The following is a 15,578-nucleotide window of genomic DNA, read 5'->3' as shown; positions in this document are numbered from 1 at the left end:
GTTCTTGTAACTGGCTAGTACTGATGATTGAAAAATCTAGTGATACGGTGATAATGATTAAATTTCTGCAGCTATCATTGGCGAGTATGTGAATCCGTACCAGTTTGTCATACAATATAAAATTAGGTGTTGTGGATGGAGAATAGTTATTGTTAAGCCGGCAGCGGTGGCCGAGCGGTTCTAAGCGCTTCAGTCCGGAACGGCGCGACTGCTACGGTCGCAGGTTCGAATCCTGCCTCGGGCCTGGATGTTGTGTGATGTCCTTAGGTTAGTTAGGTTTAAGTAGTTTTAATTTCTAGGGGACTGATGACCTCCGATGTTAAGTCCCATAGTGCTCAGAGCCATTTGAACCATTCTTTTGTTGTTGTTGTTAAGCAATGCAATGCAATAATGAAGCACTTCGGATTTTGTCTAATCGTTGGCCTAAGAAGGCCACTGCGAACAAAACTAAAGTACAAGTTTTCATTAAATGTTTTCTAGGAGTCTGCAAGTGTTCTGATAATTAGTCAATGTATTTCAATTCTTTTGTAATTTTTTTACGTTAAAAGGCGACGTTTCTACTTTTACCCTTTTTGGTTTCAGATGTCAACAGAAAACTTCTAAAAATAAAAAATGGCTCTGAGCACTATGGGACTTAACATCAGTCCCCTAGAACTTAGAACTACTTAAACCTAACTAACCTAAGGACAGCACACAACACCCAGTCATCACGAGGCAGAGAAAATCCCTGACCCCGCCGGGAATCGAACCCGGGACCCCGGGGGTGGGAAGCGAGAACGCTACCGCACGACCACGAGCTTAAAAATTTAAAAAAATAATATGAAATTTTTTGATGCTTATTTAGATGTGTGTAGTATTTACCAGCTGTTACTTCATATCCCATTCACAGAAACTACCTGGCACAATAAAGGAAACCCGTCCTCTTGCTTGGCCCCTTGACGCATCTTTCGATTTCTCAAATATTTCATTAACACTGAATATTTATGACTTCTGTGTCCACTACAGTCAGATGCAAAAGATTATGTTCAAATTACACTTAAATAATTATTACAATATCCGAGGATTTTATTGCACATTTTTTGTAGGTGGGCCATCGACAGCAATCTCCCCCCACAAGCCGGCCGTCATGACCGAGCGGTTCTAGGCGCTTCAGTCCGGAACCGCGCTGCTACTAGGGCTGCATGTTCGAATCCTGCATCGGGCATGGTTTTGTGTGATGTCCTTAGGTTAGTTAGGTATAAGTAGTTCTAAGTCTAGGGGACTGATGACGTCAGATGTTAAGTTCCATAATTCTTAGAGTCATTTGAACCATTTTTCTTCTCGCACAGGTGCCAACAAAAGAGGTGAGTAGCGGTCAATGAGGCACACAAATAATCGCGGCAAAGACAGATCCGGAAACCAAATGTTTAGCCAATACGACGTAAGCAAAACAGCAGTTCTGCTAATGTTTCAACGTTATTAATATCTAAGGCTGCGTTTATTTCGAAACACTGCAAGTGAGGCGTAAATTACAAAGCGATGAACTGCCCTCGTTTGAATTTATCATCATTCCCGACACCTAAGTACTGGTAAAGAGCATTTTGGCAGCAAGTTTTTCGGTCGTAGCTGATACCATGGCTTCCAGTGTCCCCTGACTTTTACTCCTACATACATATTCCGCAAGCCACCTTAAACGACTATCTATATGCCTCTATATGAGCCCTGATTTCTCGTATGTTCGTGGCACTTTGGCGAGATGTAAGGTGGCGGCAATGGAATCGTCCTGCACTCAGTTTCAAATGCCGCTTCTCTACGTTTTTTCAATAGCGTTCCTCGAAAAGCCTTCCCTCCAGGGATTCCCGTTTGAGTTCCCGAAGCTTGGGCCGTTGGGACCTGCGTGAATCAGTTGGAATTATTTTTTTTTTTTTTTTTTTTTTTTTTTTTTAGGGGCATTTAGTCGATGAACTCCGCGGGTGCATTGTGGATGTTTGCCAATGCATTCGGAACACGCCTTGGATTTTTGAACGTGTACGGGCATCGACGATGAGACGCGCTGAAGCCCGCCTTCACATAAACGATCAAGCGAGGTGGCGCTGCGGCTTAGAACACAGGACACGCATTCGGGCAGACGACGTTTCAAATCCCCGTTCGGACAGGTTCAGGTTTTCTGTGTCTTCCCTAAATCGCTCCAGGTAAATGCCGGGACAGTTCCCTTGAGAAGGGCCCGTCCGATTTCCTTCCCCATCCTTGATAGTCCGAGCTTGTGCTCCGTCTCTAATGGCCGCGCTGTAGACCGGACATTAAACTCCAATCTTGCTTTCTTTTTACACATGAACGATGGCCTTGTGAAACAATTTTTGTAAAGTATTTGTCTTCAGGCACATAACTGCAGTTTGAATTTTCGGGTACTCTGTTATAAAGTGTTCATGCACTCAGTTGTAATACGTCATATCGGGGAAAAGATTAGTTTCAAGACCTGTTTAGTAACATCATTTGCGTGTTCAACTGTCCTCGTGCGCCTTTTTCATTTTTATCCACAACAGTCGAACAGCCTGTGTACTTTCCTGGCCACTGTATATTTGTTTAGAATTATGGAGAGAGTGGCTGGTATTGTGTTTAGTGATATCATCAGCCGTTGTCTTTCTCGTAGCATACGAGTCAGGCAAAAATGGCTACCTTCTTGCCTCCGTAAGCGCCAAAATATCCGTTTGTACGTCCTTATAATCCTTATGCGCTATGCACGGTGAATCCAGCAGAACCGTTTCCCGAAATTTACCGAATAGCATCTCTTGGGAAGAAACTGATCTTTCTTAACTATTTTCTTTTCTGACTTCTTCAAGTATCTTCGTAGACTAACAGAATCAAACGATCCCATCTCTAACAACACATCTCACACCTGTCGTCTCTTGCCTACTTCGCGAGGGTACCAATACATCACAATTCAATAAAAGATTCCACTAGTTTTTTGCATCCATTCTCCTCCGTAAACTCTCTTAGTTTCTCAATCTTTCACTTCGCCTTCCTAGAAGGGACTTTGTGTGTTAGTTCCATCGCATGTGACACTGTAAAGTTTAGATCAACATATTTACCCGATTGGAAATGATTATCACCAATGCCGCAATCTAATTCTATTCCACCCCCCGCTTATGTGCATTATTTTGTACATATTCACATTGAAACTGAACTTTCCTTGACAATACCAAATTCACATTATATGTAACTTGTTCCGAATTCTCTTACAAGTATTCAGAGAAGATAAAAGTCTCTCTCTAAAAATAAAACAGCGTCTTGTTCAAATTATCCTCCTTATGTTCGTATAGGATGTGTCATACCTAATATAGTTTGCAAACCATCCTCGGTATCGAAATAAGCTTTAGAACAAGTGGTAGGAAGCAAAGAGAGCGAGTTATTTGCTGTATGGTTAACATTCCTTTTTCTATGAAGACACCAGAGCAACGTTTTTTTTTTCTTTTAGTGGTTCGGTGCAATAGCATTCTGGAGCTCTATAGATATTAAACGTGACGGCCATGGCTGCTGAAACAGAGTGGTTACACCTAAACTGCCTCGTATGTTTCAATCAAGTAACGTCCTCTACATCTAGTTAATCCAACTATCGCACTGCTACCATTGAGGAAATAACTACAACTAGAACTCATAGTCACATGCGTCAACGACTCTGCTCTATTGTGGGCACAGTTTATCATTGTTTTTTATGCACCATGACAGTATTGTGGCATTCGCAAATTATTGGTTTACCTGAATCGGCCCGTCAGAAACAAAGTCCTAATTGATACGAACATGTGGAGAAAATAGGTTTTATCCGCTTTCATCGGGAATATACATAGTAAATCAGTGACAAAGATGTTTATGTATGTCAAGAAAGAATATGTTGAAATTCGATACTCTGCGCTTAAAATGTTGGTTAGTTAATGAAACCGGATTTTTACTCTTTGAACTTCGTTGTCGCCTGCAGGTCGCAATCTCACGATCTGCAGTTCTCTAACACTGAATATATATCGCAATCCAGTGTGCGATTTGCAGGGGGGGATGGGGGGATTTCCCCCCCTCTGCATCAGACCATCCCCTCCTCTGGTTTTAGTTTATGCATCCCAACCTGGGATGTTTATTTCCCACGCACTGGAGTAAAACTTGACATATAATGTAAATTTGTGGAGCCGAACACAAAGTTTTTAATAAGTATTACTATTAACACTATTAATATGTTTCAGTTTTCTATCATCAGAATAAGTACAACTTTTCACAAATGTCCCTATACATTTTGAATTCCCCTCGTATATCTGTACCTGTATGTAGATGATTTTGTAAATAAGCTTTACCTATTATGTACTTTTAAAGATATAACAAGGGATGGCTTTTCTGATAGTGCATACGCGTCAATAGTGAGTTTCGGCTTTAACATCTATTTATAAATAGCTGTTTAACCATGCGTAATGCCACGGCCCAAGCTAGTAACATATATAATTCTACTAACCCCCTAAGACATCCCCCCCACAGGTAGAAGCACAAATCGCACCTTGTCGCAATCCTGAATAAAGGTGATTCTGCGAATTGTGTGTCCTCACTGTCCAGGCACGGCGTAACTGTAAGCAGGCCCGGCGTATCTGTGAACATGGTGGCTACACGCCAACCATAGCGGTCAGAACGGTTGCAGATGTGCACGGTGTGGAGAGACGTCTACAGACGTTAAAGTAACCTCTGACGTGCCACAGGGGAGTGTTATGGGACCATTGCTTTTCACAATATATATAAATGACCTAGTAGATAGTGGCGGAAGTTCCATGCGGCTTTTTGGCGGATGATGCTGTAGTATACAGCGCAATGCAGGAAGATCTACAGCGGATAGACACTTGGTGCAGGGAGTGGCTACTGACCCTTAACATAGACAAAAAATGGTTCAAATGGCTCTGAGCACTATGGGACTCAACATCTTAGGTCATAAGTCCCCTAGAACTTAGAACTACTTAAACCTAACTAACCTAAGGACATCGCACACACCCATGCCCGAGGCAGGATTCGAACCTGCGACCGTATAGCAGCCTTGCGGTTCCGGACTGCAGCGCCAGAACCGCACGGCCACCGCGGCCGGCTAACGTAGACAAATGTAATGTATTGCGAATACATATAAAAGAAGGATTCTTTATTGTATGATTATATGATAGCAGAACAGACACTGGTAGCAGTTACTTCTGTAAAATATCTGGGAGTATTCGTGCGGAACGATTTGAAGTGGAATGATCATATAAAATTAATTGTTGGTAAGGCGGGTACCAGGTTGAGATTCACTGGGAGAGTCCTTAAAAAATGTAGTCCATCAACAAAGGAGGTGGCTTACAAAACACTCGTTCGACCTATACTTGAGTATTGGTCATCAGTGTGGGATCCGTACCAGATCGGGTTGACGGAGGAGATAGAGAAGATCCAAAGAAGAGCGGCGCGTTTCGTCACTGGGTTATTTGGTAAGCGTGATAGCGTTACGGAGATGTTTAACAAACTCAAGTGGCAGACTCTGCAAGAGAGGCGCTTTGCATCGCGGTGTAGCTTGCTCGTCAGGTTTCGAGAGGGTGCGTTTCTGGATGAGGTAGCGAATATTTTGCTTCCCCCTACTTATACCTCCCGAGGAGATCACGAATGTAAAATTAGAGAGTTTAGAGCGCGCACTGAGGCTTTCAGACAGTCGTTCTTCCCGCGAACCATACGCGACTGGAACAGGAAAGGGAGGTAATGACAGTGGCACGTAAAGTGCCCTCCGCCATACACCGTTGGGTGGCTTGCGGAGTATAAATGTAGATGTAGCGGTCTGCGGGTAAGCACTTTCGGCACCTATTTTAACTCAGCGAGCAGGTGTCTTTATATTACAACTTTCAATACCGTTTCTTTTTTCAGAACATTCTGCGTAATGCGCATGCGACATGATAACACTCTGAAAAAGTGTAAAAGAAATCGGAACAGCAGCAATGAGCATTATTGTCCTCAATACTTTCATAGCAGCCTGCTTAAGCACGAAAAAGTACGTTGCTGTATGGAATGGTAAGTAGCACAAACATTTACACGGGAAGTATCAGCAGTTTTTCAGCAGAAACGAAGGCATTAAGATTCCTCGTCAGTCAGTTTCAACGAATTTTATTTAGTTTCCACTGCTCAATTAAATACCCAAGGGAAGTGTGTCATATCGAAATTTCAGGACATCACGAAAATGCTTAAGATATAAATAGCTCATCCGAAACCCAGTAGTATAACTGCGCTTCTTACAACGAGACATGTTTGAATGATCGCTTGTTCAGAGTCTAAGGGAAGGACTTCTGTAACGCCCAGAAATAAAATATCGATATAATACGACCAAAAACACATATTTGAATGTCGTGGTTTATTGCTATATTCTCTCTGTTTAAAACAATTACGCTGTACGAACAATAAGCTTTTTTCTAATGATCTGATAGTACTGCACAAGTATTCAGTGTTCAAAGTGTTGGTATGGTATTTCAGTGAAGTGCTCAAAGCAAAGTGAAACAGAACAATGTGTACGTCTGACTAAAGTAACTTTTTCACATTCAACATCACTTCCGCATTCAAACAGTTCGATATCAAACGTCACACTAAGTGCATTTTCAAACGATGATATTGCCGTGTCAGTGCCATTACCGGCCTTCTGGCAAGCGTAGTTCGGTGCTGAAAGTTGACTGTACGCCACAGAGTAAAGTCTGATGATGGAATGACGATCGTGTAACTATTTGTGGTTTCTGACATTGCAGTCTTAGGAAATCAACGATTCCTCTCACGTAGAGCATATATTGCCTAAAGAAGCACACACAAAGAGGCTGGGAATATAGCAATAAGTCACGACGTTGAAATGTGTGTGTTTTTGATCCTGTCATGTTGATAGGTTCTTCGCGCTACTTACCTTCCTCTCTTAGACCTTCAATAGGAGATCATCAAATGTCTCGCGGTAAGACGCGCAGATTTGCATGAGAATGGGTCATACAGCTGTTTTTGTGATAAGTGATTTTTATTCTAAGCACATTTTCAAAAATGGTTCAAATGGCTAACTACGTAAACCTAACTAACCTAAGGACATCACACACATCCATGCCGAAGCAGGATTCGAACCTGCGACCGTAGTGGTCGCGCGGTTCCAGGCTGAGGCGCCTAGAACCGCTCGGCCACACCGGCCGTCAAGCACATTTTCCTGCCGTTCTGAGCGTCCGAAGTCACGCTCTTCCTTTGCATGGGAAATTCGTATATTACGCCGATTTAAGTATTTAAACGATATCTATAGTTACACGTTTTGTAGCGTGTATCTCTTTCATTAGGAGGGATATATTTCCTTCATCTTCGACACATCTCTTTTCGCTTTGTGTTGTGTTAAATCATCGACGATTACTTGTTTTGGACATCTCTGTTTCTGTATCTTCGATTTCATGCAATTGTCTTAGCCTAGTACATGGAGATAACTACTTTATGCATTTTGGTTGGTATGTAATTGGAACACGGTTGAGATATCTCCAAAATGGTGAAATAAGTAAAATTTTAAAATTGTTCGTCAGCTGTAGTGGCGTCGTTGCTCGGCGTACTCAAGTGCCCCGACCTACAGCCATTACATTACGATGCGTCAACAGCGCAGAGCAGGATATTGTCTTTGGCATTTTAACTGCATCTACTTACGCCGAAGAACACTGAGAGCAGTTTAGATTACAAAGTAGCAGCCGCTTTACAGCAGCTGCAAACAGTCGCGCAGGATTGCTGTCTGGAGAGATCATCAACCAGAAGTTACGTGAAAGTATTGGTCACTTAGTATACTGCCGCTTGTAGTAGTACTTTTCTTCTAATTTCGATTGACTTCTCTAACATTTCTAGAGTAGATCGCTTGCTCGTGTAATATATCTCAGTACAGATCTCTTAAGCTTCGTCGTTTAAAGAATAATGGATGCCACCTCGTGGTTCAAACTATAACAGGCTGAATAAGCATGCCGCACTGTTGTAGCGTGATATGTACTGAAGTCGCACAATCAGCAAAATGCAGGCATAACAAAATGGTAATTAGTTTAACGATTAGCGAAAGTAAGAAAGGGCGAAGGCTACAATTGGTTTCTGTCCGATACCACAATCATTGCATACAAGTAGCATTAACTTAAGCTGTATAAAGATGAAGAAGTAAGCGGACGGTGGTTTTGTTGAAGGAACTATATGGAAATTAGCTTGAAGTGATGTAAGAGATCGCATATAACCGATATCTTGCAAGTATCAATCTCGACAACAGGCGAAAATCGTCAATACCCTCGAGTCCCCAATTAGATGAACCTTTATATACACTACTGGCCATTAAAACTGCTACACCACGAAGATGACGTGCTACGGACACGAAATTTAACCGACAGGAAGAAGATGCTGTGATATGCAAATGATTAGCTTTTCAGAGCATTCACAAAAGGTTGACGCCGGTGGCGACACCTACAACGTGCTGACATGAGGAAAGTTACCAACCGATTTCTTATACACAAACAGCAGTTTACCGGCGTTGCCCGGTGAAACGTTGTTGTGATGCATCGTGTAAGGAGGAAAAATGCGTACCATCACGTTTCCGACTTTGATAAAGGTCGGATTGTAGCCTAACGCGAATGCGGTTTATCGTATCGCGACATTACTGCCCCTGTTGGTCGAGATCCAATGACTGTTAACAGAATATGGAATCGGTGGGTTCAGGAGGGTAATACGGATCGCCGTACTGGATCCCAACGGCCTCGTACCACTAGCAGTCGAGATAACAGGCATCTTATCCGCATGGCTGTAACGGATCGTGCAGCCACGTCTCGATCCCTGAGTCAACAGATGGGGACGTTTGCAAGACAACAACCATCTGCACCAATAGTTCGACGAAGTTTGCAGCAGCATGGACTATCAGCTCGGAGACCGTGGCTGCGGTTACCCTTGACGCCGCATCACAGACAGGAGCGCCTGCGATGGTGTACTCAACGACGAACCTGGGTGCACGAATGGCAAAACGTCACTTTTTCGGATGAATCCAGGTTCTGTTTACAGCATCATGATAGTCGCATCCGTGTTTGGCGACAACGCCGTGAACGCACATTGGGAGCGTGTATTCGTCATCGCCATGCGTGATGGTATGGGGTGCCATTGGTTACATGTCGCGGTCTCCTCTTGTTCGCATTGACGGCACTTTGAACAGTGGAAGTTACATTTCAGATTTGTTACGACCCGTGGCTCTACCCTTCATTCTATCCCTGCGAAACCCTACGTTTGAGCAGGATAATGCACGACCGCATATTGCAGGTCCTGTACGGGCCTTTCTGGATACAGAAAATGTTCGACTGCTGCCCTGACCAGCACATTCTCCAGATCTCTCACGAATTGAAAACGTCTGGTGGCCGAGCAACTAGGTCGTCACACTACACCAGTCACTACTCTTGATGAACTGCGGTATCGTGTTGAAGCTGCATGGGCAGCTGTACCTGTACACGCCATCAAAGCTCTGTTTGACTCAATGCCCAGGCGTATCAAGGTCGTTATTACGGCTAGAGGTGGTTGTTTTGGGTACTGATTTCTCAGGATCTATGCACCCAAATTGCGTGAAAATGTAATCAGATGTCAGTTCTAGTATAACATATTTGTCCAATTAATACCCGTTTATCATCTGCATTTCTTCTTGGTGTAGCAATTTTAATGGCCAGTAGTGTACATAGTTAAGTTTGTACGAAACAGTGTGCGAGTCGTACTCGCACCAAGCTAATGTTTTTTTTTCTACCTGTCTCGTTTTCATCTGACTGTCCGTTACGATAGTAGTACTTACGAAGAGATGTAAAGGCTTGCGTAAGGTAGACTAGCATGGGGAACTGCATACAATCATTCTTCAATCTTCTGACTATCACCACCACCACCACCAACAACAACAACCAAGAATATAACGCATGTGAACGAAAATCAACAGCAGTTTTAGGGACAGGGCTGACTTTAGCAGCTGTGATTAGAGGAACATCACACGTGTGCGAGAGTGGCGAGGGGACAGGAAAGCGGAGAGAGGGCCACGTCGCGGAGTTTGTGCAGCCCTGCGGGCGAGGAGGCGCTCAATTTCCGTGTCCAAGCATGCATGAAAACAGGCGGGGAGGCGGAGGTGGATGTGGAGGCGGCCGGCGGACGTGGACACGGGCGCAGAGGTGCCGGTGGCGGCAGCGGCTGCGGCGAGATGCTAGCGCGCTCCAGTCCGCCGGGCCGGCCCGTTAATTACAAAGGCGCCAATTAATTTGGGCGATGAGCGCGCGATAAGTGGCGGCCCGTAATTGGATTAGCCGGGGAGCAGCGCACGAAGCCCGCGACGACAGCCGAGACGCGGGCACCGCCGATCGCTGACGCGGACACTGCCACTGGGCTATCTGAACGCGGTGCCACCAACACCCTGCTACGTACTCTCCCTACTTTTCCCACACCCTTATCTGGGAACCTTCCAAAATTTTGAACTCCTTTTTGACTTTTTCTTCATGTCGCCATACCTGTAACGGATCTTCCGCTACTAATCGTGACCACGCCTTACCTTGCCTATCCTGTCCTGTCCATTCACGAGGAAGCATACGCCCCATGGCTCACAGATTTTGGTCACCTTCCGCACGGTTGTACCTTACTGTGGATATGGTACACAGCCAATACAGAGGGGGCGCCACACGGCAGTAGCAGATCCAGTGCAGCCACATACTTGGGTGACCAACTCTCCCGTATTTCCCGGGATCTCCCGTATTTGAATATACGAGGTTTGTGGTGTCACCGCCAGACACCACACTTGCTAGGCCGCGGTCCGTTAATATACGTCGGACCCGCGTGTCGCCATTATCAGTGATTGCAGACCAAGCGCCGCCACACGGCAGGTCTAGTCTAGAGAGACTCCCTAGCACTCGCCCCAGTTGGACAGCCGACGTTGCTAGCGATGGTTCACTGTCTACATACGCTCTCATTTGCCGAGACGACAGTTTAGCATAGCCTTCAGCTACGTCATTTGCTACGACCTAGCAAGGCGCCATAATCAGTTACTATTCTGAACAGATAATATTGTGAATCATGTACCGTCAAGAGTGACGTTTATCATTAATGGATTAAAGTTAAGTATCAAACGAATTTCGTCCGCTTTCTGAATTCTAATTCCTTGTAATGTTCCAGACCTCACGTCAGTATAGTCCTTCCCTCCTCTCGCCAGCCTGCGTGAGCTAAAACGCCTACATTTCGGCCTCCACTAGTAACACGGTGTTGGCTCTTCTGCCCACACAACAAGGGTCACTCCAAAAAAAATGCATACTATTTTTGTAAAAATACAATTTTCATTCTGCATGTGTGAAAGTTTTACAGTGTGTAGATACATCCTTCCCGCTGGTTTTCAAACTTAGTTCAACCTGTTTCCGTGACTGGCACCGTCACAGCATGTCTTCAAGATGGCTGCTACACGTGACGTTCGTCAGAAGCAACGTCCTGTCATAGAATTCCTGTGATGTGAAAACGAGACAGTGGGAAACATCCACAAGAGATTGAAAAACGTGTATGGAGATGTTGCTGTCGATCGCAGTACAGTTAGTCGGTGGGCAAGCAGGTTACGTGATAAAAGCGGCCACGGGAATATAGAGGATTGTCCTCGCAGCGGCAGGCCTCGTACTGCACACACTCCAGACAATGTGCAGAGAGTTAACGAATTGGTGACTGCTGGCAGACGCATCACAGTGAACGAATTGTCACGCTACATTGGTATACGGGAAGGAAGTGTCTGCAGAATACTGGAAGTGTTGGCGTTAAAGCCGGCCGGAGTGGCCGTGCGGTTCTAGGCGCTACAGTCTGGAACCGAGCGACCGCTACGGTCGCAGGTTCGAATCCTGCCTCGGGCATGGATGTGTGTGATGTCATTAGGTTAGTTCGGTTTAATTAGTTCTAAGTTCTAGGCGACTGATGACCACAGAAGTTGAGTCGCATAGTGCTCAGAGCCATTTGAACCCATCTGTTGGCGTGAAAAAAGGTTTGTGCCAGGTGGGTTCCCAGGGTGTTGACAGTGGCTCACAAAGAAACAAGAAAAACGGTATGCAGCGAACTTTTGGAACAGTACGAGAATGGTGGAGATGAATTTCTTGGAAGAATTGTGACAGGTGATGAAACATGGCTCCATCATTTTTCACCAGAGCCGAAGAGGCAATCAATTCAGTGGCATCATGCAAATTCACCCAAGAAAAAAGATTCAAAAACACACCTTCTGCTGGAAAAGTTATGGCTACGGTGTTTTTCGATTCCGAAGGACTCTTGCTTGTGGACATCATGCCAAGTGGAACCACCATAAATTCTGATGCATATGTGACGACACTGAAGAAACTTCAAGCTCGACTGAGTCGTGTTCGACCACATGAATCCAGGTTCTGTTTACAACGTCATTGTGGTCCATCCATGTTCGGCCACATCGCTGTGAACGCACATTGGAAGCGTGTATTCGTTATCGCCATACTGGCATATCAGTCGGCGTGATGGTATGGGGTGCCTCTTGTTCGCATTGACGGCACTTTGAACAGTGGACGTTACATTTCAGATGTTTTACGAATCGTGGCTCTACCCTTCAGTCGATCCCTGGGAAACGGTACATTTCAGTAGGATAATGGACGACCGCATGTTGCAGGTCCTGTACGGGCCTTTCTGGATACAGATAATGTTCGACTGCTGCCCTGGCCAGCGCATTCTCCAGATCTCTCACCAATTGAAAACGTCTGGTCAATGGTGACCGAGCAACTGGCTCGTCACAATACGCCAGTCACTACTCTTGATGAACTGTGGTATCGCGTTGAAACTGCATGGGCAGCTGTACCTGTACACGCCATCCAAGGTCTGTTTCACTCAATGCCCAGGCTTATAAAGGCCGTTATTACCGACAGAGGTGGTTGTTCTGGGTAGTGATTTCTCAGGATCTATGCACCCAAATTGCGTGAAAATGTAATCACATGTCATTTCTAGTATAATACATTTGTCCAATGAATACCCGTTTCTCATCTGCATTTCTTCTTGGTTTAGAAATTTTATTGGCCAGTATTGTAGATGCATATCGCTACCCCATGACTTCTGTCACCCAGTGTAATGTCCACTAATAGGTGTCCGGATACTTCTGATCAGACAGTAAAAGTTCCCCGTGCAGTTCTGTTATAATTTCTTACGGACTATATGGGCCTGAACCGATCCTAGAGCAGTGTACCTGACACGTAGTAATTTCCGTCAGGCGTCATGTAGCGCCAGGCGCTTGGCCGCGCAGTGACAGTGGATCTGCCCCTGAGTCCAGCCCGGCAGACTTCGCCTCCAGCTGAGTGCCCGCCACTGGGCGGCGGGCACGCGCCTGCATGCAGACACGAGGGCGACCGCGTGGGCGGCAATCCGTCATCCGGCCGCTCATCGCGCATTCACGCCGCGCTTCCCGGCCTCGCAGCGATTTATGGAGGCGCGGAGGCGGCCGCCGTAGGGAAATGTGATTTCCTGCCCGGGGCGGACGCGGGGGCGGAGGCGGGAGTGGACTACCCGCCGCCTCCAGGAGCTCCTCTCCCAGAGGACCACATTCATAGCGGTTCATTTCAAACTTCCATCAACAGCCTTCTGGGAAGCTGGCCTCTACGACCAGCCAGATACTGTACATCCTCATCTGCGAGTCATTGTACAGAGCATGGCCGAGGATAAATCGTGCCGACACTATCGACTTTCTCTTTACTGATCGGACTGAGCATGAGAAAAAAATTGGCCGGGTGCGAGTGGGTCTCGCGCTCTGAGGGTTCCGTACAAATATAGTTATGTATTTAGACCATTAAACCAGTCCGGGAATCGCGCATATCGACAGTTTTTGCCCGTTAGCGACGTTGATAGTCCAGGATATCTGCATCAGGGATTCCATGACTTTCGAGAACGTTTTAATTTCAAATTTCAAGTCGGACAACAAATGCCAAGCCGGCCGCGGTGGTCTAGCGGTTCTAGGCGCGCAGTCCGGAACCACGCGACTGCTACGGTCGCAGGTTCGAATCCTGCCTCGGGCATGGATGTGTGTGATGTCCTTAGGTTAGTTAGGTTTAAGTAGTTCTAAGTTCTAGGGGACTGATGACCACAGTAGTTAAGTCCCATAGTGCTCAGAGCCATTTTTGAACAAATGCCAAAACAAAATTTTTCGCGCGACATAATTACAAATTAATAATTTTCTGAGTTTTTTTTCCTTTGCTTATACTTTGAAAACTTAAATCCTACCAAATTTCACGATTCTAGCTGAAAGAGGTTTGTCCGCCCGATTGGCCGTGCGGTCTAACGCACGGCTTTCCGTGCGGGAAGGATCGCCTGGTCCCCGGCACGAATCCGCCATGCGGATTTGTGTAGAGGTCCGGTGAACCGGCCAGTCTGTGGATGGTTTTTAGGCGGTTTTCCATCTGCCTCGGCGAATGCGGGCTGGTTCCCCTTATTCCGCCTCAGCTACACTATGTTGGCGATTGCTGTGCAAACAAGTTCCCCATGTAAGCGTACAGCACCATTCCTCTACCACGCAAACATAGGGGCTACATTCGTCTGGTGTGTGACTTTCCCTGGGGGGTCCACCGGGGGCCGAATCGCACAGTAATCCTGGGTTCGGTGTGGTGCGGCGGAGGGGTGAAATGGACTGCAGTAGTCGTTGTGGGGTTGTGGACAACTGCGGCTACGGCGGGGACGGAGCCTCTCCGTCGTTTCGAGGTTCCCGGTTAACAAAACATAACCTATAGGTTTTGATGAGTAAGTTTTCTAGTAACAAAATACTTGACATAAATGGTCTTATCTTTTGATTACAATGAATTAGAAGCTTAGATCTATTGCACCGCCAAGGGACTGTAGACTTTAGTTAGTATGCCGCGCCGAGTAGCCGCGCTATCTAGGGCGCCTTGTCACGGCTCGAGCGGCTCCTCCCGTCGGAGGTTCGAGTCCTCTCTCGGGTATGGGTGTGTGTGTGTGTGTGTGTGTGTGTGTGTGTGTGTGTGTGTGTGTGTGTGTGTGCGCTAAGTTTAAGTTAGATTAAGTAGTGTGTAATCTTAGGGACCGATGACGCCAGCAGTTTGCCGGCCGGAGTGGCCGAACAGTTCTAGGCGCTACAGTCTGGAACCGCGCGACCGCTACGGTCGCAGGTTCGAATCCTGCCTCGGGCATGGAAGTGTGTGCTGTCCTTAGGTTAGTTAGGTTTAACTAGTTCTAAGTTCTAGGGGACTGATGACCTCAGAAGTTAAGTCCCATAGTGCTCAGAGCCATTTGAACCATTTTTGAACGGCAGCAGTTTGGTCCCATAGAACTTACCACTTACCATTTTAGTGTGTGACATGTTTCAGGTTGATACATGTACCCGTTCCGGAGAAAAAGGAGCATCAACAGACACACAATCTGATAAGAAATGTCTAAAAATTCTTTCTCGGTTTGAAGTAATTACAAATTCACAATTTTCGGATTTTTTCATTTAGTTGTACTGTGAAACCTTATTTCCTGCCAAATTTTATGATTACAGACCAACGCCAAACACCCCACAGGTTTTGGTGAGTGAGTTTTCGTGTATCAAAATATGTGACATAAATGGC

The 15,578-nt window shown here is 45.7% G+C and overlaps 1 protein-coding gene across 1 annotated transcript in view; it reads right to left on the bottom strand.

The window, feature by feature from the left end:
- The window catches only part of LOC124803368 (protein disconnected), a 607,629-nt gene that overhangs the window by 25,418 nt on the left and 566,633 nt on the right, over positions 1 to 15,578 (bottom strand). The window lies entirely within an intron of this gene.

Source organism: Schistocerca piceifrons, chromosome 6, assembly GCF_021461385.2.
Source record: "Schistocerca piceifrons isolate TAMUIC-IGC-003096 chromosome 6, iqSchPice1.1, whole genome shotgun sequence".
Lineage (NCBI taxonomy): Eukaryota > Metazoa > Arthropoda > Insecta > Orthoptera > Acrididae > Schistocerca > Schistocerca piceifrons.
The sequence above is the reverse complement of the archived record's forward strand: the minus strand, read 5'-3'. Positions and strand labels throughout refer to the sequence as shown.